An 18,419-nucleotide genomic window follows, 5' to 3' on the forward strand; every position below is an offset into this window, starting at 1 on the left:
CTTCACTTGGCTGACAATTTAAGAACATGTTCCATCACTGATTTACTTGGACTTATGAGTCATTCAGCTTCCAGGGCTTTTAAGTTACAGTCAAAATCAGAAAAACAATTAGGCAAGCCGTGCACATAGAAACAAACGTTGTTCTTGAACTCTAATGCGGCTAATCCTTTGAATACATTGGCTGGTGTTTATCTACAGATGGCTGAAGTTTGAGGAGGATGTAGAAGATGGCGGTGGAGCGAGTGGGAGTAAACCTTATGTGGTACGCGTCACTACACAGCTTATTCGAACTACGCAGCTGCATACTCAATGGCACAGTCATGCTGGATATGAGAGCCAACAGTATTGAGGAAATTGCTGGTAATTATGGAGTGTATTTTCCTACTATTTCTGCTGCATTTTATCATGTTCACTGTGGCCCATATCTAACTTCTGTTTTTCTTCATGTGTGTTTGTGTGGCTCAGAAATGGTTATAGGACAGCATGGTGGCTTCAGGCCAGTTTGAAAGAGGACCTACGTGACAAGGTGCGGGAAGCCATGCTGAAGAAACACCACCACCAGAATGAGAGGAAGCTCAGCCAATCGCATCCCTCTGGTGCGCTCCATTGCTGACATAGGCAAGAAAACATTCTGACCCACTCTTGCTTGAAAAAATGGTGAGACTCAGTGACGCACTCGAATTTCTTTTCCTCCATATTTTCCATCAGTGTCTGGGGAACTGTTTCTTAAATAAAAATGTTCAAATCCCCCAATGCCAGCGTAGAAGGTGGATGAGAAAAGTGAGTAGAATCTAGAGAATGATCTACATTGAAGCAGTCAGTCCCCTACTGAAAGAGAAATCTGGGTGCTATTGATTGTGCTAACCTGTACGGCTGGCCTGGCTTGGGGTTTGAATAATGATTGTTTTTACTCCTTAAGGTGACATTCAAGAAATAAGGCTTTACCTGCAACTTAAGTCAGCATTGTGTGTTTTTGAGACTGGGCATGGCCACAGCAGTGTTAATGTGTGATGTGCATTTAAAGATGATGGGTGTCAGTCTGAGGTGTTAAGAATGACACAAATATCACATCCATTTCTGTGCTTGTCGTCCTTGTTGGGCTTGCGATTTCATATCATCAAACCTGAAAGGCAAATGTCAGATGTTAAAATTGATTAGAAGATATTAATGGTTGGGTATTTTTGAGTGATTGTAAGAGTTGCAGTGTGAAATATGTGTGTCCTGTTCCACCTGAATCTATACTGTGCATTTATGACGATTGATGTGCTTGTGGTCGAGCACACGTGCACTGACATCGCACTGCATACTGATCCTCTCTGCATGCAAGCCTCTCTGAATCTACGTTTTGCTTTCTTGCAGTCATATCTTGTGTGATTGGTTTGTTTGGAGTTAAGGAAACAAGTTGTTGGATCCTTACAAACCCTCCTACACACTTCACTTAATCATTTGTTGTGTCCTCTGCACACAGCCATGCTTTTCGCTCACCTTTATGCAAGCACAAACCTCTCTAAACTCCACCTCTGCCACGCTCGTGCTGCCCACCCCCTCTGGCTACGTCTCCTCCAGATGCCATCTCTGTAATGTATTCCTACTTCATATGTTTTTCCTTTCTGCTCTACCACCTCTTTTCCCTTCCTCCTCCTCCTTTCCCTCCTTTCTCTCCTTTTTGCCATTGTCTTGTCTGTTAGGAGAGGGCTTGTCCTCTTCCCGTCTTTCTCTCCACAAGCCAGGTCAGCCCTCCGCTGGCTCCAACCTGTCCCAGAGACGAGAGTCCAAAGTCTCCATCCTGCTCAACCACCTTCTACCCTCTACTTCCTCCAACACGCCCCTTTCCACCCCACAAAATACCCCTTCGTCTTTCCGGCGTTCCGCCCCAAAGCCCTACGACCTCCTATGGCGTTGGCCTCGGCCCTCAAGGCATCCCTGAGGTGGTGGTATCACCTCCTGAGGACGACGACCTGCCCAACTCTGCAGAGGAAGAAGCAGCATCGCCACAGCTCAGCCGTCGAGCATCCTCGGCATCCCAGGGCCTCGAGCTGCTGCCCTTAGAAGGCAAATATCTGTGTAGCCTGCCAGTGTGAGTCACGGCTTGAACAGAGAACACTAGCACTAGCATGAAAGCTCTGCTTCCCGTTTACCTCCAACCCTCCCGATCCTGCGGCCATCTCATCTATAACCCACAGCAAGGCTCACTCGCTAAGACGCTCCTGCCACTGTATTTGTCCACAAAGTGTTGACACCACTGTCTTCTTTGCCTCATGGTTTTTGCTTTTCCTCCTTTACTATCTATTTTACTGACCCATTCTCAATCTACTAATCCTCTATCTTTGCCAGTATAACTCACTGCTCTGCTGTCTGCTTCTCTTGCCATACACATTTCCAAAACATCCCCCAGTGTCTATGCCTTGCTTGGGCCTGTCCATCTAACACCTCCCCCATTGTGGCTGCATGGCAGTCTGACAAAATATTCTAGTCTATCTGGTATCTTGTTCGCATACTGCACCATATGTTCTCAGTTTTTTATTGCCACCCTCACTCCTATCAATCAAGCCACAGGACTTTAATGATGATTAATGATTTAATGAGATTTTTTTTTCATATTTCTCCCCTTAATCATCATTTTATCTTATCTGATGATGATTTTACACAGTAAATCACTGTTCAGTTAAACAAAAGAAAGTCAAAACTCCAAATTCTGGTTAGTTCAGTGGTTTGATGTGCCAATGAGAGATTCTCTATATGAGTATTAATCTATTGTAGAATCTTAAAGCATCTCAACACTTCTGTTGTAACAGAATACAAAGCCTGGATCTTTGGATATCACTACCTCCTCTGTAGTCCTTTTTAATTTGGTGTGATGTTTAATATGACAGATTAAGCCCCAAATACTTTTATCTATAACATGTTTTATCCTCAGGTGACTGTCCCATTTTGAGCATACTGTGATATAAATGCCATCCAACTGTGCTTTTCCCATTGCATCATTTGACACCAGTGCACCTCCTCATCATCAATTCCTAAGTATAAACATTCTTTTACCTGATTAAGAGAGTAATAAGGGAAATGCATGCCAGCAGCATGGCTAAATATATGCTTGAGACCTGGGTAGTTGTACTCAATGTACAATCAAATTGTCACCTACAGTGACTTTTTGTTCTTCCCAAACCATGTCTTGTCTGTTTATTAATAGACTGTGTGCGTGTATGTGCGTCTGCGTTTGTCTCATACTGGGAATGGTTCCATTTCAAAGTAGGGGTCATTAAAGCCAGCAATCACTTGGTAGGAGGTGAATCTGAAAGGTTGGGGTGGTCTTATTATAGCTGACGGGCTTCTGTAATTGCACCCCTTCGAGGAAAATACACAGTATTTCCCAAGAGCACACGTCTCAATGTCTTCAGTGTGTGGGCTTTCAGAGAGGGATTCCACCCATGATCATTACAGTCTAATATGGTGTAGTGTAGAACCTAAAAAAATGGTTTGCTTGTCAGTCTGACACCTTTATCTGCGTCTAGAGCAAAGGTACTGCTCTACAGTTTGAGGCTAGACAGAAGTGGCCTTATTTTGTTATTTGCAGCAATTTGTCTTACCAAAAACTGGTGTCAGCCAAATGTTCAGGCACTTTTTCACAAGCATACACTGTAACAGTTACAGGCCATTTATATATAGTACAGGTACCAATGGGTATGGGTATGGTCAGAGGTAAAATACCGTTAATACAGTTAAAACGTTAAAGGATTAGTATTTAACATTTACAAATGCTGTTCGTTTACTTAATATTCGTCACTCCATTTCTAAGATAACAGTAGCTAGGGTTGCACCCTGTTGCTACTGTTAAAGAGCAGAAGCAATGCATTGAAGCAACCGCAACTCAGTCTACAGGCTGTTATTATGAAGCCAATGTCAGTAAAGTCGATAAAGTCAGGGAAGGTGCTCATTTGGGACCCATCCATGACATGTCTGTATTGGAAGGTCAGTCTGTCAGTTGGTCAGGTCAGTCCGTGTTACACTTGAAACGTGATATAACTGCATTGGTTTAAAAAAAAAGTCTTCAAATTTGGCACCGATATTCATTTGGACTAAAGCATGAACAAAAAAATCAATATCTTTTTTAGGAAATTAGGGGTAGACATTCACTCTGTTGTCTAATTTAATGTTCATTGTTCTCGTTAAAGATTTTTCACCGATACTTTTCTTCTCCAGTGATATATCTTGTAGCCGTGAACATGTCATCAAGGTTAGCTTCAGTCAGACCGTACCATTTTTCTATTTTCTATTGGAAAATGGTTGCATCTTGACTTATGCCAACCTAGTGTCATTACATAGCTGCCGATTGAGAGTTGTGGGAAGATACAGACATACAGATTACCAGCAACGCCATGTTTAACACTTTGATGAAAGCAAAATGAGAAATGTGTGTCAGAAAAATTCAGTACATAACGTCAAAGATTAATCTTCTTTCATTCTGTTGAATAGCCCTATGCTACCAGCGTGATATAATCTGTGTAATTTCAATCATTTATTTCTGTGCTTTTGCATACAAAACAGATAGCGCTGTGACGCCACTGTTTAAAAGGCTGGTATGGGTGAGCATTCCAGGGCTTAGCCTTACTGAATGAAGTGTGTTGGCGGATGCAACCTAAGCTAATCCCTCCCTTATTCCAAGAGGCTTTGTCGGGTATGTGAGCAATCATGCTCCTGTTCACCAGTCACAGCTACCCAGCATCCACTGGGGTTACTCCAGGGTACTGTTCAAGGGTATGGATCATCATGGAATCACATGCTGGCAGTAATGACACAAGTGATTTTAACTGAGCTTAATTAACAGTTTGACACTTTGCTTATACTTCTGAAATGTATTTTTGTTGATAATATTTTGATATACGATTAGAAAATGTGTTTAAGAAACTGAAATTGGTAAAAGAACTGTTACTCCAGAATTGCAGAGGATAGTACATATTTGCTATCCTTTGGTTTCAGTACATTCCTCCCTCATTTCATATTGCGCTCTCATGTCATCACAAGTGCTAGCGTTTGTATGGCTCAAGTCAAATGACCAGTTCTTGAATGGTGCAGCCAGTTATGCACAAAAATACTGAAGCTTCAACACTTGAATGCACTGATGTCTGATGAATTTGTACTGTCAGGCCCATCAGATGCATTCACTCACCTTCAACTCAAAGCTTACATGTTTCCCAGCTAAGCACGACTGACTCAAGCACCAGAGTAATGAGCTCAACAGACGGGGAGCAATCACTCTTATTCTGTGAAATATTCCCTCTACCCTGTGGAGAGGCATCGCAGTCTGGTTGCTCCATATCACATCCAGCAATAAATTGTCGTGAAAGGGATTCTTTCAGTTTCAGTACAGTGTCAGAGTTGATTTTCATTCCTATCAAGTGGAGGAAAAGTATTGTATACTCTTAGAATAATGCACTAACTTAGGAGACGTGACATTAACACATAACTACCTCACATGGAATCTGCGCCTGCTAAAACAAAAAAATTTGCAGTGTTAAAACATCTCCACCTCCAAACAGGTGTGTTGTTTGTTATTGTTCTGTAACATTACTATTAACAAAAAGTGAAAAGAATCATGAGGAATGGCAAAAATTCAACTTAAACCTCAAGAAGTGAGGAAGCACCGCTTGGCAACAGAAATAAGTACATTACATTATAAATATCTCAAGAAAAACAACACATTTTGTCTAAAACCTGTAGCCCTGCTCTATAATTGTAGATATGTGAATATGTAATAGTAGTTTTAAAATGTGTATTTGTTGTATGATTGAATATGAGTAGAACTTATGTAAAATTGCCTCCCGTGTGTTGAACCTTTGGTAGATAAATACTTTGTCATTGGTGCTCGTTGTCAGCATTATACACCATAGAGAAAAGACATGAAGAAGCTTGATATACATATGTGTCATAATGAACCATATAGCTATTTCTGACCAGCCTCCTGACTCCTTAGTACTCAACATTGTCCATCAACCTTGTGTCTACCCCCCAGGACCACTGGTGTCTCCAAACTCTGTCCCAAACAACCTGGATGGCAACAAGGCAGTGGAGAGGAGGCCGTCCAAAGTAGGGGTCAGTAGAGAAAGCAGCAGTGTCGACTTCAGCAAGGTAACCTAACCACAGTACTGAGCCAGACACAGTCCATCACGGTGAAACGGCCATGAGTCCGTCAGCATCACCTACCCATCTGCCCTTCTCTTCTGGGCAAAATACGAAGCTTCTCCAGTCATTGCTTCATCTCTAATGGAATAAGTATTGGTTACCAAAGTAAAAATCTTTGGTTGTGTAACTGTTTACTTATTAAATTCTTCCCTCGCATGGCTTTCATCCATGTTACCATTTTGTACTTCTTCATGCATTTAGTAAAATGGCAGGCCGCCATTAGTAGTTATTATTATAAAACCATCCATTATGACTGCCAAAAAACAAGGTACGCTGTTTACATGAGTCACAGGATACAAAGGAGAGATGAGGGCTGTCTTCTCTCACAGGGAGAAAAAAAAAAACTCTAGTGTTTCTGTATTTAGGGGAACATGATAATGACTGACATTACAGCCATGGACAATCTTTGCTCAGTACTAGGAGGATTAATTTAGCTTCCAACTTATCTGTAATTCATTATCAAAGCATCCCAACGACCTGCTGCCATCCACATTTTGCACGTCTCTGTTCTTGTCTCATTATTTTTCCTTTTTATCTGGTCTTGCAGAGTATTTTTAATTTTCATCCGTAGATCCAAATTCTCAGCACCCCTGTTTCCACTGGTTTCAGGTGGACATGAATTTCATGAAGAAGATCCCTCCCGGTGCTGAAGCCTCCAATGTACTGGTGGGCGAGGTGGACTTCCTGGAGAAGCCCATAATTGCCTTTGTACGGCTCTCGCCTGCGGTCCTTATTACTGGCCTCACTGAGGTGCCTGTGCCCACAAGGTACTATGATAATAAAGAGAAAAATAAATAATAGATGAGGACAATCATTCTTCAAATTAATATTCGATGAAAGAAATCAATGTAATACAACACTCTGTAATTAACAGTAATTGGTCATATTAATTTGTAAGATCCGTATTTTATATGTAACAATATATAATAACTATGGTGTATCTGAAAACATGGGTGTAGGTTTGGTTGAACAACGGGGTAACAATTCAGTTTATAAACAGGGGCCCAAGACATTAAGCAAACAGTACAATTGATTATGAAGACAATCCCTATTTCGACCTAAGCTAAAACCTAACCCTTGTTCTCAAACAACCTAAGGTAATTCCATAAATACAGGCAGTATAGAATTTAGACAGTATCAACACATCAGCACATCAGGCACATGAGGCAAAAATACAATGACACAGGCGTAAATTAAACATATTTCAAAAGCAGTTTTTGTTTTAATTGCTTATGCATGAATTTATAACCTGGGGTTCCTATTCCTGTGGAATTTTAGGTGTCAAGTACTTTACTTCCTGCTTTAGAGTGATTTTATGCAGCAATGTATGGACCTTCTGTAGCAGCTTAGGGTGGAAAAGTGTTGAAAATGAAAAGAAAAATATGAGACACCAGGTCAAAGTTTAAAATATAACAGAAGCAAAGATGGTCCATTTACAGAGATGACATACTGTAAACTTCACCAGTTACATAAAACAGCTCACTTCCCGCTCCTACGTGGGCCAAAGGGTCAAAAACATTGTGTGGATGAAGGAAAGTAGATTAAAAAGGTCTAAATTAAATAATACTACACTGATATCACATTTTTAAGGGTAACCACCATTATTTCATCATAAGTATCATTACTTTATCTTCTTGAATGTTTGTTCCTCCTTGAGTCAAGATTTGTGTTGCAAGATTTTGCGAGAACGGAATGCTCTGCATCTTTTGGGGTTTTTTAGACCTATGTATAACGTAGCCTATAGCTCTGCCTGCTGGCGACACAGTGCAGCCTGAATTATCCGTTCCAAACCATATGGACATGTACATAATTTCATTATTTGCAGTTTAGTTTTTTATGACTTTTCAAAACTTCACATCAAATTTGCTTTGGATTTAATTGAAACATTGCCACTAATACAAGAAATCTCTTTCCCTGAACAGTCTTGGTTAAATATAATAGGCTTTCAGACACTTGTTTGTCTTCAAGTATTTATTCTCCTTCTCCAGTACATTTATTTTGGGATATAACCTCTTTCATGCATGCATGTTCATGCAGTAAATACCTCTGTTTGGGGATAGTTTTATTAATTTTTAAGCCAAATGAATATCAATAACGACACATTTTGGCTATAACTTGAAAAAAATGAAATAAAATATAGTTTTCTAGATCATTTTCATGTTTATATTGTGGGGGATAAATACACACAGACAAATATTGACAGAGGTGAGATGATGCTGGAAAAACTGAGGCTTATTACCAGAAATCCTGCTTATAATGATTTCATATTTCACATGTGGAAGGAAAGACCCAATGGTAAACATAATTCTTGAATTGTTACTTCAGTTATAACTTAGTTTTTTTGCTCCTGTAAGCAAATACAATGTTTTTTTTGTTTTTTTTATTTATGTATCTCACTTTAAAGGTTTCTTTTCCTGCTGTTGGGTCCTCATGGCAAAGGTCCTACATACCATGAGATTGGCAGATCCATGGCCACGCTGATGACAGATGAGGTGAGAGAGGAAAACATTGATCCTATTATCACTAGTTACACCAGCTTTTCTCCCCAACTCAATTTCACTTTCCTGTTGGACTGGAAATTTTTCATTTGTAACCTTGGAATGCAACCTTGCAGAGATTATTATAGTATTGATTAAATGACTCCTAACATCATTTCATCACAACCCTGTAGATTTTCCATGACGTGGCATACAAGGCCAAAGACAGAACTGATCTCCTTTCTGGGATAGATGAGTTCCTTGATCAGGTAACTGTGCTGCCTCCAGGAGAATGGGATCCCACGATCCGGATTGAACCCCCCAAGAACGTCCCATCGCAGGTGACTACAAGAGTTAACCACAAAGCTGCGCAATAACCAATCAGCATACAAGCATACTGAGCACATATTGGTTAGACACATACAGTTTACACAGATGTTATGCTGGTGTAAAGGTAAGTCAGTGGTAATTGTCTTTAAGCCTCAAACAGTTATGGTGACTATAAGGTTTTGTTTCTTTGTCAGCCTTGTTACTTGTGTAATCATATGCTCTGTGAACACTTTAGGTCACTGAACATGTTATTTTTACCACTTAGTGTTTATTAAAATGCCATTGTTAGTGTTAGTTTCAGTTTATTAATTTCACTCTTTAGATAAGACAGAAAAATTAAATCTGCTTTTACGCATCAGTAAATTGACCACATTATGAATGAATAGAACAATCTTATATTTTCTGACCCTCTTTAGCAAAATAATTGTGCTTTTACAGTAGTAATTTCAAATAGAATTGTGAAATCAACCTCGTAATACAATACCTGCCATCACTTACTGCTGCAATTAATCATTTGCAAAAAAAGAGAAAAATCAAACAACTTACTCTTTAATTTCTCATTTTCAGCCATGCAATTTGGAAAGAAAAAAAAAACTGAAGAAAGAGCTTAAAATACTAAGGAGAAAACATGCAAATAACAAAAATAACATTTCGGATAATTTTAAACATGCAGTAATGTTTGCATGCAATGTTTGCAAATCATGGTATGCTGTATTCTGTAGATAATTGGAGAAAATTCACGTCGGCAAACAAAACATCCACCCCTCTTCCATATACCTCTTCAGCAGAAGTTCCTTGTACATTTTCTTCAAGTTATTAATGTTTGTACATTCTTTCAACTCCTTCAAATCATTTCACAAAATCACCCCATCGTGAAACCGTAGATGAAGAGGAAGAGGACCATCCCAGCTCAATGGTACTGCATCTCCATCTGGGGAGGCTAGAAAAGGAGGATGGACCATCACGCAGGCCCTGAGCTGCAGAGGACTGGAAGGTAAGTATAGAACCTTTTTTGGGGATGGCTTACTTAATAATATATACTTAATTGCAACTTGTGCTATTTGAAACATTTAAAATGAGTCCTAGTTGAATCAGCATCTTCTTTGCACAAATGGACATATTAATATGTCATGTTGATGAGGCAGTTTTATTAACAGGACAAATCTAGCCTGACTAAGGTCTTCAAGGAAGAGGGAATTAATTATGAAGCATCATCAGAGGTTCAGTGTGTAGTTTTGTGTTGAAATGTAGACCAGCAGATCAGAAAGTGACTCCTTAAAAATGCAGCTTTTGAGGTCTTCTTTTAAAATTATGAAATGTAACACTACTTTCTGTTTGAGGAAATGCATCTCCATTGCGCTCAGTGAACCACAGATGCTGACATTTATGGATAACTCACACTGTATTTGAAGAGAACAGACCACGCAGCAAAGAGAATGGTTTATGTGAAACCTCAGGCAGACACACACTTCTGCACACATACACAAGTCAGGAGGATCTTTATTATTTACAGAATTACACTCCTTTTCACCACTACTATAAAAGGCTCATGCCTCCAGGGAGTCTTTGGGGGGATCGAGAAGTGTAAGAAAGTGCAAGAGGCTAATGTAAAGAAAGCAACAAGAAACAGGGACCATGAAAAAGAATCAGTAGGGGCTGTGGAGGAAAGCAGCAGAGGTTATTCCAGAGGTGTGGGAGAAGAAAAATGAAAGTAGACGTTACTGCAGAGCAATCAGGCAGGTGTCAGAGAGAAAAGAGGAAGTTATCCAAGGTGAGAAAATGGTTTCAAAAAATAGATTCCCTCAAAGTCAAAGTTTAGAGACGCAAAACTCACAGCAGAGAAGTGGTACAGCATGTGCACGAGGAGAGATCTGACCTTATGAAGATTTTTTTTTCTTTTTTTACTGACCTTCTTTAAAATAAATAACATTAAGTCTCATGTGGTAGCCTGTGTTTCAGATTGAGCATGATGCCAGTGTAAATGTTGGCTGCTCGCCCAATACGCTCCACAACCACTTTGCGTGTTATTTAAATACTCACTCTCAGACAGAAATTGAAAACCAGAGTATCTGTTTACACCTAAGTTCCACAGCAGAGCTTTCATTGGAAACACAAGGCTTTGAGTCACACATGAGAGTTTTTCCTGTTTTTTAAGATGCCTTTGCACATCCTATATAGGAAGGTTTTGTCTGTCTGTCCATATTTTGTTTAAAACATGTATCTCATAAATGGCTTCTTGGAATTTCTTTTATTTGGCACATACAAAAATGCACTGGTACTCAGGGATGAACTGATTAGATTATTCAAGTGGATGTAATAGCCACAAGACATATTCTACCCTGGCCAGAATGAGCATATTTGGCTCTAGATGCGTGAACCCAATAGCAAGTACCATTATATAATTAAACTTTGTAATTCTATACTGTACTCTATAAAGTGAAACATTGAAATCTTCCTTCCTCATCTCTGTCCAGGTTATTTGGAGGTCTGTCCTTGACGTCAAGCGCAAGGCTCCCTTCTACTGGAGCGACATCAGAGACTCTCTGAGTCTGCAGTGCCTCGCCTCCATTCTCTTCCTCTACTGCGCCTGCCATGTCTCCTGTCATCACATTCGGAGGTTTGCTCGGCGAGGCAACAAAAGGCAACATAGTGAGTCTGGACTGATCTGCACTGCAGAGTCACTACCTGTTTTTAATGCTGCCTTAACCTCATGTGAACAGGATTCTCTACATAAGTAGCTCTCTCTGTCTGCCTTTCCTTCTTTACAAGGATGGTTCTTACTCGACCAGGGACTGTTGGGCACAGGCGCAGTCTGTGCTGGCGTGTATGATGCGTCTGAGTAAACTCAAGCAGGCGGGGCTACACAGAGTCAGCAGGGTGGAAATGCTTCGTGCAGTTTATCTAGCCTCTCAGACGTAAACCCCGAGGGTCTGTTAATCAAGTTCTCTGTGCTCTGGTCGGGGTCCTCTCTTCCTCGTCTCTATCTTTTTCTCCTCCAGCCTTTCCCGGTCAGCCCTCCTTTGTGTGGGTTTATCTCCCCCGTCCTCCTTTCTCACTCACTCCTCACTCCTTCCTCTCTGTCGACAGAGTGCCATAGAGTCTCTATTTGGGGCATCACTGACAGGAGGGGCGTACTCCCTCTTTGCAGGCCAGCCCCTCACTATTCTTGGCAGCACAGGGCCTGTTTTAGTGTTGAGAAGATCCTCTTCAAGTTCTGCAAGTAAGTTCAAGCAAGTTCACCTGTGATGTGGTGAAACACAGTAGATATTAGGAACACTTTATATTTGGGTACACATATTAACCATCAACCCCTCAATGACTTAAACAGCTGCTAGCGACCAAAGACATGTACTGATCTAAAATGTTAAATATCTGTTGAACCACTAACTCTATCAATAAATATTCAGGTCAATTGCAGTTTCTGAGTTTTTCAGTGACATTAGATGTGTCTTATTTAGACATTCAGACATTCTGTAGTGAACATGAAAACATCATCAACTCTGCAACATTGAGCCTGTTTACATGACCATAAAAATCTGACAATTGGGAGTCATCAGATAATTGTAATAATTCAACATGTTTGCATGTACTTCAGAAATATAATAACTGAAAAACCCTGGTTTGGATGTTAGAGGTCTATTTACCAGATTTGTACCATGTGATGGTAGTATTAGGGAGAAATCCAGTATATTAATCCGATTTTTCATAATCAGATAACTAGCTATCACATTATGTTGTGTACGTGAGCACTTGATAATCTGATAACTCCAGAAATTGCGTAATGATCAGAGTATAGTGTGCATATAAAACAGGCTCATTGATTCAATAATAAAACCCATGTAATTTGACAAATGACAGCAGTTGTAGACACTTGTTTTATGTACAGTGATAGATTTTGATGAAAAAGTCACACTTTCTTTGGTTTTCTCTGTTTCAATATGTAACCTTAGGATTTATACTTTATGAGGCATCTAAATGTCTAGTAAATTAAATACAGCTGAAAAAATAACTGAAAAATGCAGATTAGTTAGGTAACAACTCATTTGGAGTTGCCACAAAATAGTTCAAAGATTTTAAGAGTTGGTAGTTAGTATCTTATGAATTAGTAACACATTGGCTCTTTATTTAGTTATTATAAAGCTCTTCTTAAGGCCTTATTCTGTATGAACATATATTCTACAGCTACTAGGACATTAAAAATTTTCACACGACTTCATTTACGAATGGGGATCATATTCAGAGTTAGAAAGATTTCAATTTGAGTTATTTATGTCAAAACTAGTAACACTCAAACATTTTATTGAAGGCCCGATATTAAGAAAGAATATTAATGCAGTAAAACAGGAATTAAGATGTTGTTGAAGTAAAACTGTTAATTATTGGCTCAGTATTGTAGTGTGTGGTCATGAAAAATAGGACGTTTACTACATATTTTATTATCAAGAAAGATGCAACGAGTTTAATAGTTAATGTGTCTCTTATTAGAACGTGTTACAAAGTATTAATAAGTTAGAATAGCTGACATAGTTTAACACACCTAGTGGATTCTAAGAGAATAATCCGATGATGCATTTGAACCATGTAACCCTTCTCTTTCTTTTCAGTGACTACGGCCTGTCCTACTGTCTCTGCGGACCAGTATCGGTCTTTGGACAGCCTTCCTTTGTATTGTCCTGGTGGCCACAGACGCCAGCTCCCTGGTCTGCTACATCACACGGTTCACAGAGGAGGCCTTCGCTGCACTTATCTGCATCATCTTCATCTACGAGGCCCTCGAGAAACTCTTCCACCTGGGAGAACACTACCCTGTTAACATGCACAACGACCTGGACAACCTTACCCGTATTCGTAAGTAGTACACCTCTGTATTTTAATTCATACCACACAGAGAATAGAACGTTCATTTACTATTCTTTTGATAGCTTGGCTGGAATAGTAATTGTTGCTATATTGTTTTTCAACCTGAGATCATATGTTATAAGTTACTTGTTACAGTAAAAAAAAAGACCTGTCATTGATTTAAATGCAGGTTATTTCTTATTAAATTTGTAAGACAAACATTTCTCAACCGTTTTGCTATGTTCGTTTACATTTTCACACAAGAAACAGTGATAGTTTTACACATTAAAGAAATTCCAGTGTGACTTTTTACTTCCTTGTTACAGTGGGATGATAATTATTTCCAAGCTATACATCAAAATTCAGAGTTAATTAGAAGTCGTCCATTAAGGAGGGATGCGTATGATTAGGCCTGCATTATATGATCAAAGTCTGTAATGTTGTGGTAACTTTATTTAGAAGAATAATATTACAGTGATGGTGTGACAATTGACAGATACATACAGTTGCGGAAAAAAAATATTAGACCATCAAAAACAATGGTATGCAATCAAGTATTAACTCCTGTGTGTATCATGTGACTAAAACAGACAGAAAGAAAACATGGCAATGCCTAAAAGCACTGTTTTTGTCAGTGCAATGCCATAGATATTGATGTAAGAACTGAAGTGATTTTGGTTATATCAAGAAACCAATGGAAAATGGATAGATCTGCAGCTCTAACTTAAACTCTTATGAGCTATTTTTGTTGTTATCATTATATTTGTCCAAACAAATGTACCTTTAGTTGTACCAGGAATTAAATGAACAAGAATTGAAGAAACAAGGGGGGTCTAATAAATTTTTTTTTCCACAACGATGTAACTGTGTAAGCGTATAAGGGTGCATATTAGCTTAAAGATCATATACACCACACTTCAATATATTTATGCCTCCTGCTTTATAGATACAATGCTAATATAGACCCCAAATATTTAAACAGGCCTCTGCCAAAATGAATAAATTAAATGAAATAAATTGTTTCACAACATGAACAGAAATTGCACATGATCCTCAACCTATTAAACCAAACATCCATTTAAATAGGGCCACACATATAAGAAATTGAATCTTCCTTTCCTCTAACCCTGCGCGCCTTGGTTTATTAACACATTGGACCTGGACCAAAACCAATTAGCCCCCTTTCCTCCCCATCGCTACAACACAGTGATAAACAAGAACTGTGTTTTCTGCAGCTTTTTTCCGGCTTCCTCCCACCATCCATAGACATGCACTGATAGGTTAATTGGTTAATCTACATCACCCATCGGTGTGAATGTGAGACTGATTGGTGTTGGTCTCTATACGTCAGCCCTGCGATGAACTGGTGACATGTCCAGGGTGTATCCTGCCTTCGCCTATAAGTAGCTGGGATAGGCTCTAGTGACCCCCGTGACCCTAGTGAGGATAAAGCGGGTTCAGATAATGAATGAATGAAACTTTCTTTTCTCCCTTTTGAATATTTTATTTCTTCCCTCTGGAAGTTGCAGTAACATTTTCCTCACTCTTATGTCCTTCCTCAGACATCATGCTAGCTACCCTTGCAGTTGCAACCAAATTGACTCCAATTAACCTGAGGGTAGCTGACAGCAAGCTGGGGCTTCATCTGATTAGCCAAATGGTGTGAATGTACTGCTCATGTATCCAGGACTCGCTCTCGTTAGGTCAGATGTTGGTGCTTGCTGATTCTGAATGCAGTATGTGTGATTAGTCAGCGTTACATATCACAGTGTTTTCTTTGTAGAAATGGTCCTCTACTTAGATTGCTGCCCCTTGCTTAAGACTAATTATTATGGTTGATATCCTCCCGGGGGGAAAAATACATTAAAATGGCTGATGTTATTACATTTGCTATGTTTTAAATAAACATTAAAACAAATGGTTTTTCTGTAGAAACACTGTGCTTAGCATTTTTTCCCTGAATCCCAGGTGTCAGTGTTCTGCTCCAGTCAATGCCTCCCAAAAAGTAATGCAGGTGTGGAACCAGTCAGGATACAGCCCAGAATCCATCCCATGGAGCAGCCTCAATGTTTCGGTGAGGACACACAGTGACCTCTAGTGATGAAGGCAGACATTACACTTACAGGCACTTTTATTTATTTATTTATTTATTTATTTATTTACTTCATTGATTAATATGCTTTGTACAGACATTCTCACAAACATACTGATTTAGTCAGACACATGAACAGTAATTGTCCAGGTGATCAATCAAGCTTATAGATCCATGTCCTTTGGTTCTCTTAGACGTGTAAGATGCTCCATGGTGAGTTCATGGGTCCGGCCTGTGGTCACCACGGACCCTACATCCCAGACGTTCTTTTCTGGTCCATCATCCTCTTCTTCACCACTTTCTTCCTGTCCTCATTCCTCAAGCAGTTCAAGACTGAGAGATACTTCCCCACAAAGGTGAGAACATTGTAGGATTTCTCCGTTGAACCATAGACATTTACGGTCACAGGATTAAATGTAAACTTGATTAGATATACATCTATATTGGGTGACTATCTATCTCCCTGTACCTGTCACTGTTTGCTGATGTGGCTAAAAGCCTCCCTCTGTGTATAAATATTTACATTGCATCAATCATTAATATGCAGGAGCAGTCTCACACAGAGAAAGAAAAGATCTTCTTGTGTCCTCCCACACAGCACCAGGCAGTCTGTTATCACTTGGTGTTCTGTGGAGGCAGGTGTTGGTATTGTCTGATTTCTAATGCTGTACTGTTGACACAAAAGTAATAATGACTTTGGTTGTTCTTGACAGTTACTTGTAATAAAAGAGTGTTGTTGCTAGATGCTGCTTACTGATGTACCATCTATTTGTGACTGTGTTTGAGGATTAATTGAAATAGAGTGACAGCATGTATGCTCATCTGCAGTCCCTAATAAAATAGTTCTCTTTGTGTGTCTGTGTATTTGGCAGATACGTTCCACCATCAGTGACTTTGCTGTGTTTATAACAATCATGATCATGGTGGTGGTGGACTATCTAATGGGGATCCCCTCTCCTAAACTCAATGTTCCAGACCGCTTTGAGGTAAACGTTTCATATATGTCATTACATTAACTTGGACTTACGTCTTCAACTGACAAGCAGAGGACTTTTCCTGTATAAATTTATACTTTTGCTGGCAAAGGTCTAAGGTCTTTTGTAAAACACTCGGTATCTGCGTATAAAAACATGTTTTCCCTGATGGCAGTGCCAGATATTTATGTTAATATTAAAGATTTTTTCATAAATATGTATGATTGAATCTGTTTATTCAAAGATCATGTAAAAATGGGCTGAAAGTCTGTATTTATAATGAAAAATTATTTGTTAAGGGGATAAATAACCACAAAAACTAAATAAAGAAACAAACAGTGACATTGTGTCGCCCAACGCTCAAGTCCTCATATATTCTTCGATAGTTACACAATAATTGTTTCGTAAACACAGTATATCTCTAGAAAAAAAAAGACAAAAATCCAGGCACTCGGTTGGAAAAATTAGAAATTGTGAAAAGCCTTTATTTCATGAGGGCCTGTAATTAATTATTTGGGCCTGGAGTTAAAAACTCACTGGATTTTTGTCTTTTTTTTTTCTATGTTCATGCTCCTCTCCATGAGCACCTCTGGTTTGTCTAATACCAGTAGCTCCCTGTGAAATAGTTTTTAGTCTTTTTGGATTCTTGAGAACAGTATATCTCTAGTTTAGGTTAAAATTGGGGTATATGTCTAAGGAAAACAATTTCTTCTGAAAAACTACTAAGACAAGCTTTTTTCCATATTCCAAATAAAGAGCATGTATGTGCACAAACTGACCCACATAACAAAAATGCTTCGTCAGACCTTGAAATGTTTGTGTTTTTCAATAACATGAATGATTTATTGTTGAAACAGTTCAGAAATCAGTATTTAATTGAATGACCCTGACAGCTTTCATTTGTCACCTCTCTGGCACATTTTTGTTGAGTGCTGCACTCAAAATATGACAGTTTGGCTTTGTTTGATGGGTTTTGCCAAACTTCATGTTTTCAGTGTAGTTAAGGTTTGAAAGGTTGAAATTTGAAACTGGTCTCTTCATGTTCTCCACAGATGTACACATACACTAACATCACGAATCTGCTTTCCCCTGCAGCCAACGTCAAAGAACAGAGGCTGGCTCATGGACCCACTGGGAGGAAACCCCTGGTGGACGCTGCTGGTGGCTGCACTTCCTGCACTGCTCTGCACCATCCTCATATTTATGGACCAGCAGATTACTGCCGTCATCATCAACCGCAAGGAGCACAAACTCAAGGTTAAACACACCTTTACAAGTTTATTTATGTTGGAGTTTGCCTCATAGCATAATTGCCTAAGTCATATTTTTGGCCAAATTGTGATATTTGCATAAAATGAAGCAGCAGTGTTAGGAGAGTAAAGTTACGCAGGTATCACAATTTGGCCAAAAATATGACTTAGAACTAGCAGAAATTAGCCTCATACAGTTGCTGAAAAATTATCAGACTACCCCTTGTTTTCTTCAATTTCTTGTTCATTTTAATGCCTGGTACAACTAAAGGTCCAT

The 18,419-nt window shown here is 39.3% G+C and overlaps 1 pseudogene; it reads left to right on the top strand.

Annotated features, from left to right (window-relative positions):
* Window positions 1-18,419, top strand: part of LOC115428489 (sodium bicarbonate cotransporter 3-like) — a 51,684-nt pseudogene that overhangs the window by 24,383 nt on the left and 8,882 nt on the right.

This window comes from Sphaeramia orbicularis, chromosome 11 (assembly GCF_902148855.1).
Source record: "Sphaeramia orbicularis chromosome 11, fSphaOr1.1, whole genome shotgun sequence".
Lineage (NCBI taxonomy): Eukaryota > Metazoa > Chordata > Actinopteri > Kurtiformes > Apogonidae > Sphaeramia > Sphaeramia orbicularis.